Genomic DNA, 16,268 nt, shown 5'->3' on the forward strand with positions numbered 1-16,268 from the left:
CTGGGTATTGTCAGAGAAGACAGAGTTCATGGTAAAGGAACAAAATCCAGTTAAATGGGGAAAGAAATACATCTAAAACTTGAGAGCAGGGTGATACAGTACATGTTTTTAGTCAAGAGGTGCTAGCTATTTCTTAGTAACTTTAAAAAATACCTAGCTTTTCCTCAGATTGTGGTACATTTTAATGATAAAGTTTTGGGCCTGTACCTAATAGTGAGACATTAGAATTGACATGTCATTTGCCCCAGCTTTACAAAATCTCATAAGAAAGTTTGTAGTTATTTTTGACACACTCAGACTCACCATGCTGGTAGAAATCAGAGTTTCAGCTGATAGAGCTACATGTTAGAATTGCCCTTTCACTGATGAAGTGACAAATGTGTTTTATCTCATTCCCTGAATACTACATGGAAGTGATTTTAAAAATAAAATCTGTTGTTTGATCTAATATGAATTTTATTTCTTTTCTTCCAGAGGCTCTGAACTGCCTATTGGCATGATGTTTTGATGATAGGAAAAGAGAGGAAGCAACTTTTTTTTTTTTTTTTTTAAGAAAGTATGAATTAGGATTTTATAGCTGCAACAAAATGCAGAGCACCAAGCAATACAAGTGTAAGTGAAACTTAGCCAACAAAGTGGTTAGGCTGCACAGAAAGTGGCATCAGTATTATATTCATCTTCCCATTAAGGATCTGGGTTTCAGATTTTGTTTCAAGGTACATGTTTTCTGCAGTAATCCAAGCTGAATCCCTGAATTTAAATCTGGTTTTGACATGACTTGCAAATAAGTCGAAGCAGTATAGGTCATCTCCACACATCAACTGTAGCCTTCCAGAACTTGATGCAGACCTTGTTGAAATTACTAAAAAACTGTTCATTGACTTCAGCAGGCTTTGGATCTTGCCTTCAGATGTTAGCAAGAGACAGCTTACCACCTAGGTAGATTTATTGGCAGTGTCAAGTACTAGCACTCTCTATACAAGATTGGTGAAAGCTTCATGTCATAAGATCGTTTGTCTTTGAGACTTTATGATTTGAGGATTGTGAGCTTGCTTGAACATTAGAATGTCATATTCCAGCAAATGAGAAAATACTCCTGTGGGTGAGGGTGAATCAAGTCATGTGTCTGTGTTAGTCACCGAGGAGCTGTCTGGGTGCAGTACAGTCAGCTCTTCGCACTTAGAAAAGAAACCAGTAATAAATGTAAAGCAGGTCATCTTTCCCCTATTTGTTTTGTAAAGATAGCAGAAATACTTAAAGAGAACAAAAGCCAAGAAGCAGAAGCTAACCTCCCTGTAGGAATGCAGTCCATTTTCTTCAGATTTGTTTAATCTTCTAAAATTAAAGTGGTTTTGTTTGCTCCAAGAATGACATGTCGCATTAGGTACCTTTTAGTAATACTGTTAGTTTCCATCTCTTGTATTCAGTGTCTTCTGCAATGTAGAACTGTGATCTGCTCTTTTTATTTTTTTTTTATTTTATACTAACTGCAACTCTGACTTTGTTTCCTTGCACATTTGTAACACATATACACATTGCCTTTAACTCATTCACCCCTTTGCTGCTTCAGCCTGGTTGAACCAGATACTAGTCTAATACGTGTGTTACTTGTAACTCTTCTGATTCATAATTATCTGCCAACCCTGTAAACCTTGTGTTATTTTTGTTTTCTGTAGAAGTACCAGGAATATTTTCTAGACTAGCTCTATTAGAAGAGTGGTAAAGAAAAAAAAACCCAACTTTTTTCTCCTCTATGATGCTATTCTTCTTGTGAAATTGGTTTATCAATCATTTACCACCTACTTGTCAACCAAACTCTGAATTTTGTAAAAGATTTATCTGGATAGGAACTCTGGGGTAGTTGGTTTAGATCCTGATGTTAGTTTTTGTGGCTGTTGATCAGCTGTTTCTATGGTAAAGATTGCCCATTGGGCTTATTACAGCGGTGCTTCTGGAGTTAGCTGGAAGTCGCAGCTCTCATCGCTCCTCACATTTCTGTTGTTTGGGCTCTGTCTTCAAAACAATATATGAAGGCTTGAGTTGGAATGTAATGGACATTCATGTAGCTGTATATTCTTTAGTTCCTGTCAGCTGTGCAGCAAGTCTTCATTTCTCCACCTTGTTCAATGAAGCAGTAAGAGGAAGAGACAGAGAGTAGAGGCAAGACCCTCACGTTGATTTACAATACCATTGGTTTTCAAGGACTGGCAGCAAGTAACATCTTGGCATTTAAATTCCCTGCCTGAGTGCAGCTATGCCAAAACAAGTCACAGATTTATCATATCATATTTTTTGCTTTCAAAGACAAGTACGTCTGGAATTATTTGCTGTAATCAGCTAGGAACAAAAATTCCACAATCTCTTCAGATGGTGGTTGACCTTTTGGGGATTTTCTTCACTGTTCAGTGTTATTTAGCAGTTATTAATATTAAGTGTTCTTTCTTTAGGCACTTTTTTCTTTCCTCGATATTTCAGCTATCATTTTTTCTCTCAGGCTTTGGCTTGAACTGTTTATTTATTAACCTCAGGTAATATCTGGCTCTGATAGTGGTTTCTCTGATGTCACGCTTATGCTCTAGGGATGCCACTGAAAACATTCCAGAGGCTATCAAACAGATACCAGCTCAAAATGAATTCTTGCAGCTAACATGGTGTTATTCTTCTTAATAAAAGACCTACAATGCTGACTGGGCATTATCCTCCACATCTTAACACTTTTCAGTGTAACAGCTCTGTCTTTCTTTAGTTTCCTTCCTTTTATATTTCTTCCTTATACTATAGTCATGAAAATATTAAGAAAAACAAATCAGTGAAATAATGAATTGCTAGATCCAAGTGTCTGTTAACCCTCTGTCTTTTCTTCTATAAAATGTTTGTTTCAAGGGATTCAGTAGGACTAACTGATTGTTGGGATCAGCCATAAGTCTTTCCAGAGATGCAGCTATCTTCCAAAGTATTCTTTCTTTCCCAAGTAAAATCTATTGACCTTTGTTTTACAGCAGCTTTTCTAGTAACCACAGATAGAATCTCGTTGGGAAGGTGAAAAGAAATGAATTATCAAAACCAACACAAACCTTTATCTAAGCAAAATATCAGCGTCATTTATTGCACTGTAGCTGTTATGTTGCCACTGCTTAGTTGGAAAGTACCCAGAAGCACCCATTAGAGGAATCTTCTGTTATAACATGTAGTGATTTGAAACTTTCAATTGGAATAGTCCATCCCACCCACACTTTTCAATGTCTCCTGCTCAGAATTGAACTAAAAATGCAAGTATCGTTGCAGTATTCAAGGCCTGCTGCCTATTCTTATGGTGTCAGAAATCAAATTTGTCATTACTTCTAATGAAAATAGTTCACGTGCTAAAACCACTTGTGTGTTAAATCAGTGTGGTGGGCCAGCAGCTAAGCACCACACAACCGCTTGTTACTGCATCCCATGTGAGATGGGGGAGAGAATAGGAAGAGCAAAAGCAAGAAAACTCATGAATTCAAATAGTTTAAAAAGTGAAGGAAAGAAGAAGAAAAAGGCTTGACAAAACAGGTGGTGCAAAAGCAATCACTCACCACCTCCATGAGTAGACTGATGCCCAGACAGTGTCCAAGCAATGGCTTCCTCCCCCAAAACCCCCTTCACTCAGTTTTTAATGCTGTCATGATGTCATATGGCAGGGGGTATCCCTTTGGTCAATTTGGGTCACCTGTCCTTGCTGTGTCCCCTCCAAGCCTGCTTGTTGCGGGGGCAGAGTGGGAAACAGAGAAAGCCTGGGTGCGGTGCAAGCACTGCTCAAAACACTGGTTTGCTATCAACACTGTTTTAGCCACAAATCCAAAACACAGCACCTTATGGGCTGCTTGTTGAAGATAATGATCTCCACCCCAGGCAGACCTGGTCCACTCAGTAATAACTGAAAAATTGCTTATGATGAGGGGAGAAGAGGAAAGCCTATGTAGAGTGTAGAGCCATAAAGTGCCTTTTTTAATGACGTGCAATTGAAAAAAAACATCTTTTGTTTTTTAATAACCAAAATGTTTCAATCCGGTTTGTGTTAGGCAACTGTCAGCAATATTTCTTCGTGGAAGATGTTCTCAGCAAATCTATATTTCTTTAAATATGAAGTCATTTTCTTAATATTGTTTGAGTACAAATAAATTGCAAAGCAAGTTCATTCATTTTGCAAGAGGATACTGGCAAAATTACTTGTCTTAGATAGATTCAAGGTGAGCTAGAAGCAATGTAGTCTTTTAAAGGGAACAGCTTTAAACAAAAACGCATCCCAAGAACTACACAAATAGCATAAAGGGGAAAAGTTTAGGTTAGGGTCTAATTTATTTAGCATAACTTCAAATCATAGCTTTATGATGTAATCAGATTTAAATTTTGTGCAGGGTCAGCATGTGGCTGAAGTCAGAGTTGGAGGATGTTATAACAACAACATCCTGATTGCTGACCTAGTGACAATTTATAACTTAAAATCTTAAGCTTTTGTTAAACCGATCAGATTTGGCTTTACTAAGGTTATGTATACTTAAATTTATTCCAACTAGCAGTATTATGGCTACTCAGTGGAAGGTAAACATATTTGAGTGCTGAATGTATGAAATTTAAAGAATTGGGTTCAAGGCGATAGAAAATAAAGAAAAACATAAGTCAAAGATCTGAAAGCCACTTCTAACACCCTATGTACAATGTGGGATTTGATATAGCAGCACTAGTTTAATATAGATGGATCTCATAAGAAAATACTGAAAATATCTGTTTTCTAAAATTGGTTTGCTTTTCCTATTGGCACAAATGTTGAGGGAAAAAATAAACATATGGGGTACTAATGGGAAAAATCCATGTGAATACAACAGGTGATGTTGAACATATTTTCAAGTCAGGAAAAGGAAATACTAACATGGAATAATCTGAACAAATTGCCACAGAACAGTGCTGCTCAAACAGCAGATACTGTTAATTACTATTAATTCAACCTGTACATTTTCAAATCTGAACTTACAGTTTCCCTTGCTTGAAGCAGTTGGATATTCTAAACTTGTAGTATTTCTCATCTTTTTTTCTATCTGGAGGCCTGTGAAAACCTCAGGAAAAAAATGAGAGATTTCTCTGCCCTCCTGTTTTTGTCATCCTACTTTTTGCTGATACTGAGGTTGAAGACAATATGGCCTTTAAGAGAAGAGAATTTATAACTGCTTTTTATTTACTCTGAGAACTGACAAAACTATCATCTATGAAAGATTATTACAGCATTGTATATCCACATTTGTTACTCCAATAACAGCATGGTATTTACTAGTAAATTGCAAATAAAACAGAATTTTCAAGTTATATACATTCACATGTATATGTAAAAATTCATAACCTCACTTCTTGCTGTTAAAACAAATTGCAATCATTGAGAAAGAAATAAATTTTTTTTTTTTTTTTAATATGTGGGCAGAAAGAACTTATCTTTTCCCGATTTACAAAGCTGTCTTTAAGAGGGATGATGAATTGAAATATGAATTCAGTATAGACAACTCTGAGTCTTTTTGGAAACATTTGAATTCAAATTCCCTCACAGGATGCAAAAAAACCCCAAAGAATTTGTTCTGTTCAGGTCTTTACATAAGAGGTGGAAATAATGTGGTTTCTGATGCTAGATTGAGTGTTACAATTCAGTTGTGCAGTAGGACTTGCTTTCAGAGTTATGTGAACACAGCAATGCTAATGTAAGTATTGAATCCACCCATGTGATAGGGGCTGGATTAACAAAGTAATTGGCAAGGAATGCACAAATATCTTCTTAGTTTTTTTAAAAAATGTGAATATTTTATCTTCTGCACACAGCTTTGAAATGCATTCCTTCATTTTCCCTTGTGCTGTTCTGAAACCTCTACCAGTTGGTAGGTAGGATGTGCCTACATTGTTAAAACTGCTCAACAAATTTGCACTGAGGATTTGCAGCCTGTGAATATCCATGCACTGAACAGAATCCCTAGAGCCACGTGGTAACAATTCTGGAAACATATTTTGAGGGGAAAGGCAAAACCTTCAAAGTTGTACTTACAGCTTGTCTCAGTAATTTTACAGGGGAGGAAAGATGGCAGATTACTTACATTTAATTTTCAAAGACTTATATCTCAGTTGATGGAACACCTATGATGACAGCCATCTTAATGCCCAGGTTTGCATCCAGTGATGGCATTTGTGTTTCTAGGAGAACTGTCCTTCCTTCATCCACCCAGGCAAATTGTGCTAAACTTGCCTTTACCGTGCTTCTTGGTGTGTACAAGCTAAGCTGGGGGGTATCAAAGGGCTGGAGAAGCTGTCCTATGAGGAAAGACTGAAGAGTCCCCGTCACTGGAGGTTTTCAAGATGCAATTGGACAGGGTGCTAGATAATCTCATCGAGGCTCCCTTTCCTATGAAAGGTTGGACGGGGTGATCCTTTGAGGTCCCCTCTAACCCAGGCTGTTCTGTGATTCTGTCATGCTTCATAACATGTAGAGTGGAGCAGCATCAAAGCGAGCCTGCAGCCATCTTCCTTCTTTCCAGTGACCTTATTTAAAGGTGGATATGATTACAGAGTAGCCTTTTATATGACCTTGAAGGTAAAAGTCAACGTTGTTGTCTGTTTAATTCTATTAAATATTACATAATCTCTAGTGGGACATTGCAATATTTATGGTTCAGTTGCTTATGTTTCGGAACAGATAGTTGGATGTTGCTCTGGGAATTTCTGTGTTCACAGCGTTCAGATTTAGAAGAATACAAACCTCATGTGCCTGGCATGGTGCATTCCACCACCGACTGTAATGCACCCGCTGTACACGTGATATTCAAGGAGAAGGGTATCTAGTATGCAGTTATCAGGTGGCAATAACAATTCACAGAATTTCATCTGAGAGGCAGATGCTTTTGGACTTAGGTAAGAAGTTAGCACAACTGCCCTTGCATTAATATTCAAAAACTGTTAAACAGTGTGGTTTTGGTTCATAGCTAGCCATTTTGATGTGGGCATATAAATTTGCTAGGATGATTGCAATGGAGGTTTGGGGTGCCCTTAAATGTTTATCTGCAGACTGTGGTTGTTGGAAATGTACCTGAAACAATAAATTCTTTTTTTTTTTTTTTTCCCCCTAAGAATATGTATCCAGACTGGACTTGGGCATACATGAAGGCAACAGAAGGTTGCAGAATGATAAATTATAATATTTAAATTAAAAATAGTTTGTAAGTTTGAATGGACAGCAGTTTTGCATCAATGCTGCATGGGGTTGAAGGGTTACTTATGTTACCAACCAAAGCTATATACCCATCCATCAGGTTATATAACTCTTTTCAGAAAAAAATCTCCCTTAAAATTCCTGAGTGGGAAATTGTTTTCAAGCCTTTAAAGATGTCTCCTCAAAGTGTATGCTGAGAATTAATGTAACTAAGTAATGTTCTCACTTAGGTTCTGCCCTAAACCTCCCGGAAGCAAAAGTCCTCTCAGCTTCACACCTACTGGTATCCAAATTTCCTTTACTTTAAATATTCTCTATAGACATAATGGCAACAGGCTGCCCTTTCTTTCCTGGGGCTTTGGCTCCAAGGCTTCTTGGATATGGCTTGAAAAGAATTTTGCGCTTCTTCCCCATGGCTTGCCTGTGGAAGTATTGCATTTAATGCAGTAGCCTGGGCCATTTGTGTAGTATAATGGTGCAATGATAGATCTTTTTCTGTGTTTGAGCTGCTGCTTGACAAGTGAAGTCAAGTCAAGGACAGTCATTAATTCACCCCGACCCCTTTCCCAGGCACTCACATCTAGCATGGACAGTACCTACTACTGTCAAATGTCTTTGTGGAGCGTGCAGATCACTGAATTGGAGCGAGTTAATGATTAGTTCAAACTCTGTCATCCTCTAACTTTACAGCAGAACTGTGACCTAAAGAAAGCAGCTAGTAATTAACTTTCTCCAGCTGCAGGGGACTCTTTTTCCATGTAAATTTTATTTGATCATAGCTCCACCTTACCTCCAGTGGAGTCAGAGAAACAGTGGAGCACAACCTCTTTGCTGAGCTGGAGGTTTTGATTTGTTGTTTCAAAGGGATTCAGACCCTTACATTAGCACGCTGATTTCTCCAGTCTTCCATTTCTCACAGGCCAGGTTTAATTCCAAAGAGTATTTATTCCACTCTTTTTTTACGGCCTTTGGTAGGATATGAGTGTATTCAAGAGAACCAGCCAATTATCATTTTGGTTGAGCGTCTGGATTGAAAACTCTATGACCACTATCAGCTGACTTCAAGATAAACATTTTTTGTGGGGTTTTGCCTGAAAAAGAATACCTTTTCAATGGCTTTTCATCTGGAGTCCCCAATTATACTTCCAGCATGAATAGGAAATTCAGTAATATGAAAAGAATGAAAAAGATACTGAAGACATTAACGCTTAGTATTCTAGTGTTCTGATGTTTTGTTTGGGTGTGGTGCAAATACAAATGGCTTTTTGGAGAAATAATCATCATAAATGTGTCTCTTGCAGATAAGATGAAGATTTTGGGATTTACTCCTATTTGGGGGATCTTCTATTGAAATATTACCTTTCTGCTAAATTTGTGTAAGTCTTAAGTGGAAACTAAATTGTCATTGCCCATCATAAAATCAAAATTATACTGGAGAGAAATAAATAATCCACAATTAGCAATAACAAAGGTGGGGCATCTTATATATGCATCACAAAAAACTGACAATGTCATTCTCCAGTACACAATGTCAAGAAATCCCAATCCCTAGTCATCTCTACTGTCTAATTATTCTGCACTCAGCTCTTGTTTTTATCTTCTTTGCTAAATGAGTTCCTGCATTGCAGCCAAAGGAAGTGGTGAACCACCCCCACGGAAGACTTTATATTTGGTTTTAAGAATACTTTTATACAAGCTTGCTGTGGTTGCTTCAGCAGCTACTGCTAATATTTTACCTCTTTTTCAAGTGGAAAAAAACATCTTCAAAGTGAGAAAAGATTAGCAGTCTTGCAAGTATCCAAATTATGCATTAGTCTTGATAGAATTTCCATTAAAAAGGAAGTAATATAGGCAATTATTTGATATGCTCCAAGTTACTGATGTGATATTGCTATACAAAACTCAGTAAAAAATCCTCTGTGTTTCCTGTTGAAGTGTATTTCTAGGTGAAAGGTTCTATGTTACTGCACTGTGGAAGTGTGCATTGTATTGTGTTGTGACCTTTCCTGGTGTATACGCTCCAAGGGCTTTCATTACTGAACTTTTAATTTAACTTGAGAGACCAACCTACTCTCAGACCTTGGTTACTCTCAGCCTAATATGTTGGAAAAATAATACTGTCATGTACCAGCATGGGATGCTTGTCTTCTTAGTTCAGAAGAGCTGTTCCTTGACAAGAGAACTGTGTTAGTAATTTTTCGTTTCTCACTACTGCTCTTTCAGTGCTCAGTACAGTTTGCTGGTTCAGGTTGATGGAAAATATTCATAAATTTGGATCAAATTTGCTGAATAGCTTTGGTCACAGCACACACTTCCTTTGTTCAAAATTCCCCCAGACCTCAAACCACAGAATGATTCAATACTAGTCACAAGTCAAATGAGCAACTCTGAGACTAAATAATATTGAAATCAATGAGTCTCACTTGAGTAGGTTAGAAGCACTGCTTTCCTGTATGATGAGACAGTTCTTATTTTGAAGCCCCACTCACAATCCCACACTTACTATGAACAATGTGTCTGAGCTGGGATTGCCCCCAAAGAGACATATGCTTTTTAATAGCTAATAAATGAGCAATCCAATTATTTAAAGATACTTTCAATAGCAGGAAAATACAATAAATACCTTAAGTGTATAACAACTGACAACAACAGAATGGGTAAGAGACTGTCAGTTGGGAAGAGTTTTACAGCATCCTTCTCCCACAGGCTGAGGCTTATTCCAGTGGTCTGGTTCTGCCGGTTTCACCTTTCTGGGACATCCCATCCTGGAAGCAGACAAATTGTAGAAAGACCAGTGCTGAGACCAGTGTTAGGTAATGGAAAATTCTGCTGTGAGACAGAGTCTCCACTGATGCAAACACTGACCGTGGATGTGTCTGACCTCAAGACACCAAATAGCCTGATCCTCCACAACTGAAACTGAGCAACCCTCCCACTGTTGTCAACAAGTGTTAATTGGAAAAGAATTGGAGCAGCTCGCAGCCGTTTGGAGTTCAGCTCTGATAGTAGAATATTTCTAATTTTTTAGCAAAGCCTGTTCACACTGGCGAGGACTCAGAACTTACAATGCCACCATTACCTAGACTTCAAGGTGAGTGGTCAAGGTAGCACACCAAGTGTTTTTCAGAAATCTGCTGTGACCTGACATTCGCAGCCCCACTCAGGCTATCCAACTTTTATTACCAAGTCACATTTTTACCTTTTACATCAGTTTAAATAGAAAATATGTTCAGACAGGCTGGAAAGATTCCAATCTAGAATTTAAAAAATTGTTATGTTTAAAGCCAATTTCGCTCCATTCATTGAACTCCAGAGCCTTGTCATATACCTTGCTTAGCTGTTAACGCTGCTAGCATTAGTCATATGATAGGGAATGTGTGAATCTGTCCCATTTGAACCCTAAAGTTTTGGAGCTGTGGTAAATAACTAAAAAAACTGTCGTAGCTGTTTTGCAGCTAATGGTTTGAAGTGTATTTCTAAGGTAATGATACCTGTGCTGTGTGGTCCCTGGCAGCACCCATCCTAAACATACCTTAAAATATCTTCTAACACAAAAGCTGTTCCTAGCTTACCAACACCTGCTGGGGACCCAAAAACCAACCATGGCTTTAAAATTCACCTCGTTACTTTTGTGAGCCCTAGGTGGACTGCTGACTTGCCAAAACTTGCTGCCTTGAACCTGAAGCTTAGTTGTCACTTTTAACTGGCACCTGCCAGTTTTGCCACAAGCCTTGCCAGTTCCTCAGGGGCACTGTCTGTCCTAATCTTAGCCTATCCATCCTGTCTAGACACAGCACTAACCCCAATCAGTTGAGAAGTCAACTCAATCCTTGGCAACCCAACTTCAGTTCTGATTATTAAACACTAATGTAGTTTTTCCAATTTGAATGTAGGCTCATAGAGTAGACTGACCTAACTCTGTCTAGTCAAGACATCAAATAAGTGTACTTATTATTTTTTTTATTTATGGCTATAATTACTTTTAAATTCCAGATCTAGACCCAAATTCAGCCTTTGCTCAAAGACTTTCTCATTTAGCAGAGGTGGTTTCAGATGTTGCCACATCTGTCTCTCTACTCCACTCCCCCACTAGATGTTATCACTTTCATAACTGAAGGGACAAAATGAGATGTGTCCTCACTTCTTTTCATTAACACTTTTTGGTATTTAAAACAAATTAGACTGTAAAGTAGGATAGCTGAAGTTCAGAAATGCTTTTTGCTCCATTGTCACTGTTGTGGGAGCAATAAAACCCAGTGAATGAGCAGGACAGTCACCGAAGTGTAAAGTGTTCTCAATGTGGCTTTAACCAACAGATCCAGTCTGTCAGACTACAAGAAATGGATTGGCAGCACTAAGGTTTGGATTAGGACTATGGTTTGCAAGGTCTGTTTATTAGCCTCACAGGTTTGTCCAGAAGGAGAAATTTGGATGGATGGATGTCAGAACTGACACTGGCAAAATCTGAGTTAAATTTATCCAGAGTAATTTCCAGCAAAGCTCATGAGGACAACATTGTGAATTATAAGGCCTGCTATACAAATCCACTCTTGTCAAATATACCTGTTTGAAGGCAAAAGAATACAATTTTTGGAATCTGTATAATTACCAACATTTGCAAAAAAATGTTCTTGGGACAATTCTGTTCTTCCAGGAAATAAAGCAAGCCATGAAGAACACAGTAAAACCAGGGCAGGGAAGCAGGTTTGTGGACTGAGTGCCAAGGGTGAGTCTGCTAACTCCAGGGATATAATCTATCAAACCTAGATAAGGTGTGGTTATGGCAAGTGCTCTTTGGGAAGAAAGAAATAGTTATTGCATGTGGTTGGGGAAGATGGAGAAGGGGGAGTTTTCTGCCTAATAGTTCAACAGGTAACCCGAACAAGGTCAAAGGAGCAAATGTGAGTTAATAATTTCTCTTGGAACGTAATCCTCTGACTTACTGGTCTGTACACATCTGGTATCAACTTGATTTGTTAGCAAGCAAAATATAAGAAACAATGGTGCTCTAATTTGAATCAATCAGTTTTTCCATTTGAATCAATCATCCCCATTTGCTGCACTTTGGCTCATTTTACAGAGTAGTCTTGGAGTGTACAAAGTAGATTTCTTTCAGTTTAAGCTAAACAAAATATACTACCAGAGATCTTTGCTGTGCTGGTACTAATAATGGTTTTAAACTAAAAGAGGGTAGATTCAGTCTAGATATAAGGGAGAAAATTTTTACAATGAAGGTGGTGAAACACTGGCACAGGTTGCTTAGAGAGAGATGCCCCATCCCCGGAACATTCAAAGTCAGGTTGGATGGGACTCTGAGCAACCTGGTCTGGTTGAATATGTCCCTGCTTATTGCAGGGGGGTTGGACTAGATGAACTTTAGAGGTGCCCTCCAACCCAAACTATTCTATGGTTCTATGATTCTACAATAGATGTTACGTTCAGGTCCCTCTCCCCACCAAGTGTGTACAATGTGACCTTAAGCTCCTCCATTCCAACTGTGTTCCATAGTCTGCTCCTACTGGGCCATGCTCCACTCTAATGTAGATGTAGGCTGGTGTTAGTTTGCCAGAAAACTTGCTTCCTATCCTAAAATGAAAATCCTTTACACAAAACCAGAGTTCTTTTACCTTTTGACTCAAAAGTCCACTTAATTTGTGATAAAGTAGCCTTTTACAGAAATGAGCTTGTTCTAGATCAAAAGAAGTGAATATTTAGTCAATCTGGAGTTGACTATATGTCTTTACATATATTTTAAGGTCTCCTGTTTTGCTATATAATTACAAAAGAAGCAGTTTTATAATAAATTTTCAGCATATCTAAAGTTCCAGTCATCTCTTACACAGAAGCTGAAGCTGCCTTAACATTTCAACAGCTGTTCAGAAATATATGTTTCCTCTTACTGAAGGCTGCTTACTCTTAAGAAAATAAATAACAGATATGCCTTCCACTATTTTTTGGAAACAGTTTTTACTTAGAGAAATCTTGATGTTTAAGAGAAAAAGGATAGGTAAAGCTTTAAATCTATTCGTGCCAAAAATATTTTGATTAGAGGCGTTTTGTATATTGGTTGTTGTGGGATTTCAGGGAAAAAAAGAAAGTAGATGCTGTTGTGTTATATGTTAAAATATTTTAATGTAAGATAAATGCAGAATAACATCACTTGGAAGTATCTCTATCCATTCATTAAATTATGGAATAAAACCTGCTTTTATATATATACCTATATATATGTATTTATATATATAATATTTCTCATGAGAGAATATGCAAGTGAGCAATAGAAACCATACAAACTAACACATTTAAGACTGCCAAAATTTACTGTCAGATGATAGATGGGACTGAAAACATGTTTTTAAAAGTATATTGTTTCCCCTGCTGTTCCAAAATGTGATCTCTTATTTCTCTCTCTTCTGTTAGGCAATAACAGTATCCCCCAAATGCATCGGATTTTAGACTTGGTTCAGCCTTAGCTGGAATACTTCCCCAGCTCTTGTTCTGTGTGGATTTCTCTATGCTGCCCATATGTGAAAGAATGAACCTTGTACAAGAAATATCTGCTCAGGTTTTGTCACTATTTTGTGATTCAGTGATTATTTTTTGTTTGTTTGCTCAGATGAACGGTGTGTCCACAGCTTTTCTTACCTGCTTATCTCACTCCAGAGCTCTTTCCTCCACAGAGTTTTTAACTAAAGCTCTGCTTGGTGAGTGGCACTACCCATGCGGAGCACGTTGGCTCTGGAAGCATGTTTCTTTGACTCACAGAAATAGTTCTTCTCCCAGAGATGCCACTTTTTTCACTGATGCAGATGAGGGCTTTGCTCTGATGTATCCTTGTTACTTTTACTTAGAGCCTGCCATTCCTTTAGAGCATCATCTGTCTTTGATCCTCTCCACTGACCTGGACATGTGATGGGTTGACCACCTGGATGCTACTTGCTGACATCTGTCAGTAATTGAAGAAGTTGAAGGAAAGGGAGAAGCCTACTTCTAAACCATGAATTCAGAGGCCCTGTTGACCCCGCAGGTCAGATCAACCTGTCCTCACAGGTCAGCAGATCTTGCTCTTAGCCCAGCTTGATTCTGGATGAAACCACTTCAGCATGACAACAACATGCACTTGCCAAAAGTTCATATTTGCACATGTAGGTTTACTTGGGGAACTACTGACACTGAAGAGGCTGCTGGTAATTGGAGAGCTGTTTAGAAATTTCCTGGCAGAATTTTTTTTTGGCAGAAAGTAATAATTACCACATCAAAATGAGTCAATGTTAATAAAGGTCCAACTGTGACTCGCTTAGATTCATGCTAGCTTAACTTCTTGATAGTCCTTTCCATAGGTTGCTGTAGACCCAGAGCAGAGGACAGAGTCTTCAGAAATACCTGTGGCAGGATGAAGAGAGCCAGGGAGGTCCCTTGGCAGGACCTTCAGGTGGGTCAGTGCATCAAGCAGAGCGTTACAGAAGTTCAGTGTCTTGTGCTTCTAGACTCATTTGATAGGACCAACCAACCAGATAACCCTGAGCAAGGGACCTCTGTTGCCTGGCCTGTGTAGCCTCCTGCTTTGATTTTACAGGGTTTCCAAGGTACCGAGCTCAGTTTTCAGCATTGTCCAGCTCTCTTCATTAAATGTGACTGTGTTTTTTGTGGCATGCTACCCCATTTTGCAATAACAAAAACTTCATGGGCTGCAAGAACTGACCCTTAAAGACATTACTTAAAGACATATAAAATCCAGGGCCGTGTTTTATTCAGTGCTGAATTCCTCTGACACAGCAGGCCATCCCATGGCTTAAAAATTGTGCTAGGAATTTGTCAGTTAAAAACATGGTGAGTACCATTTTGATTCATTGTATTTGTCATACCACATCTGATTTGCTGCAGCATGTCGTGGTGTTAGCATGGAAAAAAGACATGTGACTCACTGTGATGCAATACAGTGGAGAGTGGAAAAGAAAAAAACCCACATAATTTCAAATGTACAATCTGCTCTCAATACAGATGACAATCAATTGATCTTGATTTTTTCAACTAATTATCTGGTTCAGTTACCCATTAAAATATGGGGAATATTCCTCCTTTTCCCATGACTAGTCAGCAGGAGCAATTGGTGCATATGTTTTAGCAACTGTCCTGTCTGTTCTCTTTCCATGTATGACTCCTGTCTTGATCACTTGACTTCATTTTAACAGAAAACAGTGAAGCTGCTCAGTGAAGCTTCCCTTAGCAGTAGGAGAATGGTTCTGCACAGTTCAGTCCTAGATGCCGTCCTTCATTCCTTGCCTTGGGACTGCTTTTTTCTTTCTTCTCATATTCCCCCTCCTGTCTCCTTGTGTCTTCTCATGCTCTTTTCTGCACTAGCTGTTAGGGTCAAGTAACCAACACAAGCTGAAACCTTAACATTGGCTGGTGAAAAGGAAATCTGATCAGTCTCTCAAGTACTACAAATCCCGCAAGTTTTACAAATCCCCCAAATCACAGTTGTCCATACTGGGTTTTTTTTCTGTCCATTTTCTCTTATTTTTTCTTCTCATCTCCACCCATATTAGCTTTGCTTACTCACCTCAATAGTTGGTTTTGTTACTTTTACAGAGACCTATATCGGTCTGAAAGTAGAATGAACTGCCTCATATTTAGATTTTTTTTTTTTTTTCTGAGAAATCAGGCTTGAAACCTACCAAGGTTTCCTACCTTTAATGTTGGCTCCCTCCAGCAGTTCAGCCTGACCCATAAACACCAGAGAACATCAGGCAGGAGGGTAACTCCACTTCTAAGATACTCACCCCATCTTCTCTCTGTTATGTCTTACGCATGCCAGAAGCTGTAGGCATCAAGCCTAAGATGTTGAAGCAATCATACAGTTCTCTATTGTTTCTTCTGAAAATGTCTTGTAAAAAATAATCTGCAGGCATTGTGGTTAGCTACAAGCTATGGTGTAGCTAGGGGATGATAGCTGTTCAGAATAACACCCAAGCCCTGACTTAGAAATCGGCATAATACGTCCTTATTGTGCATTAAGAGCACCGATCTAGGAAAGGATATAAAGCAACTACTATGA

Source organism: Aquila chrysaetos, chromosome Z (assembly GCF_900496995.4).
Source record: "Aquila chrysaetos chrysaetos chromosome Z, bAquChr1.4, whole genome shotgun sequence".
NCBI classification, from domain to species: domain Eukaryota; kingdom Metazoa; phylum Chordata; class Aves; order Accipitriformes; family Accipitridae; genus Aquila; species Aquila chrysaetos.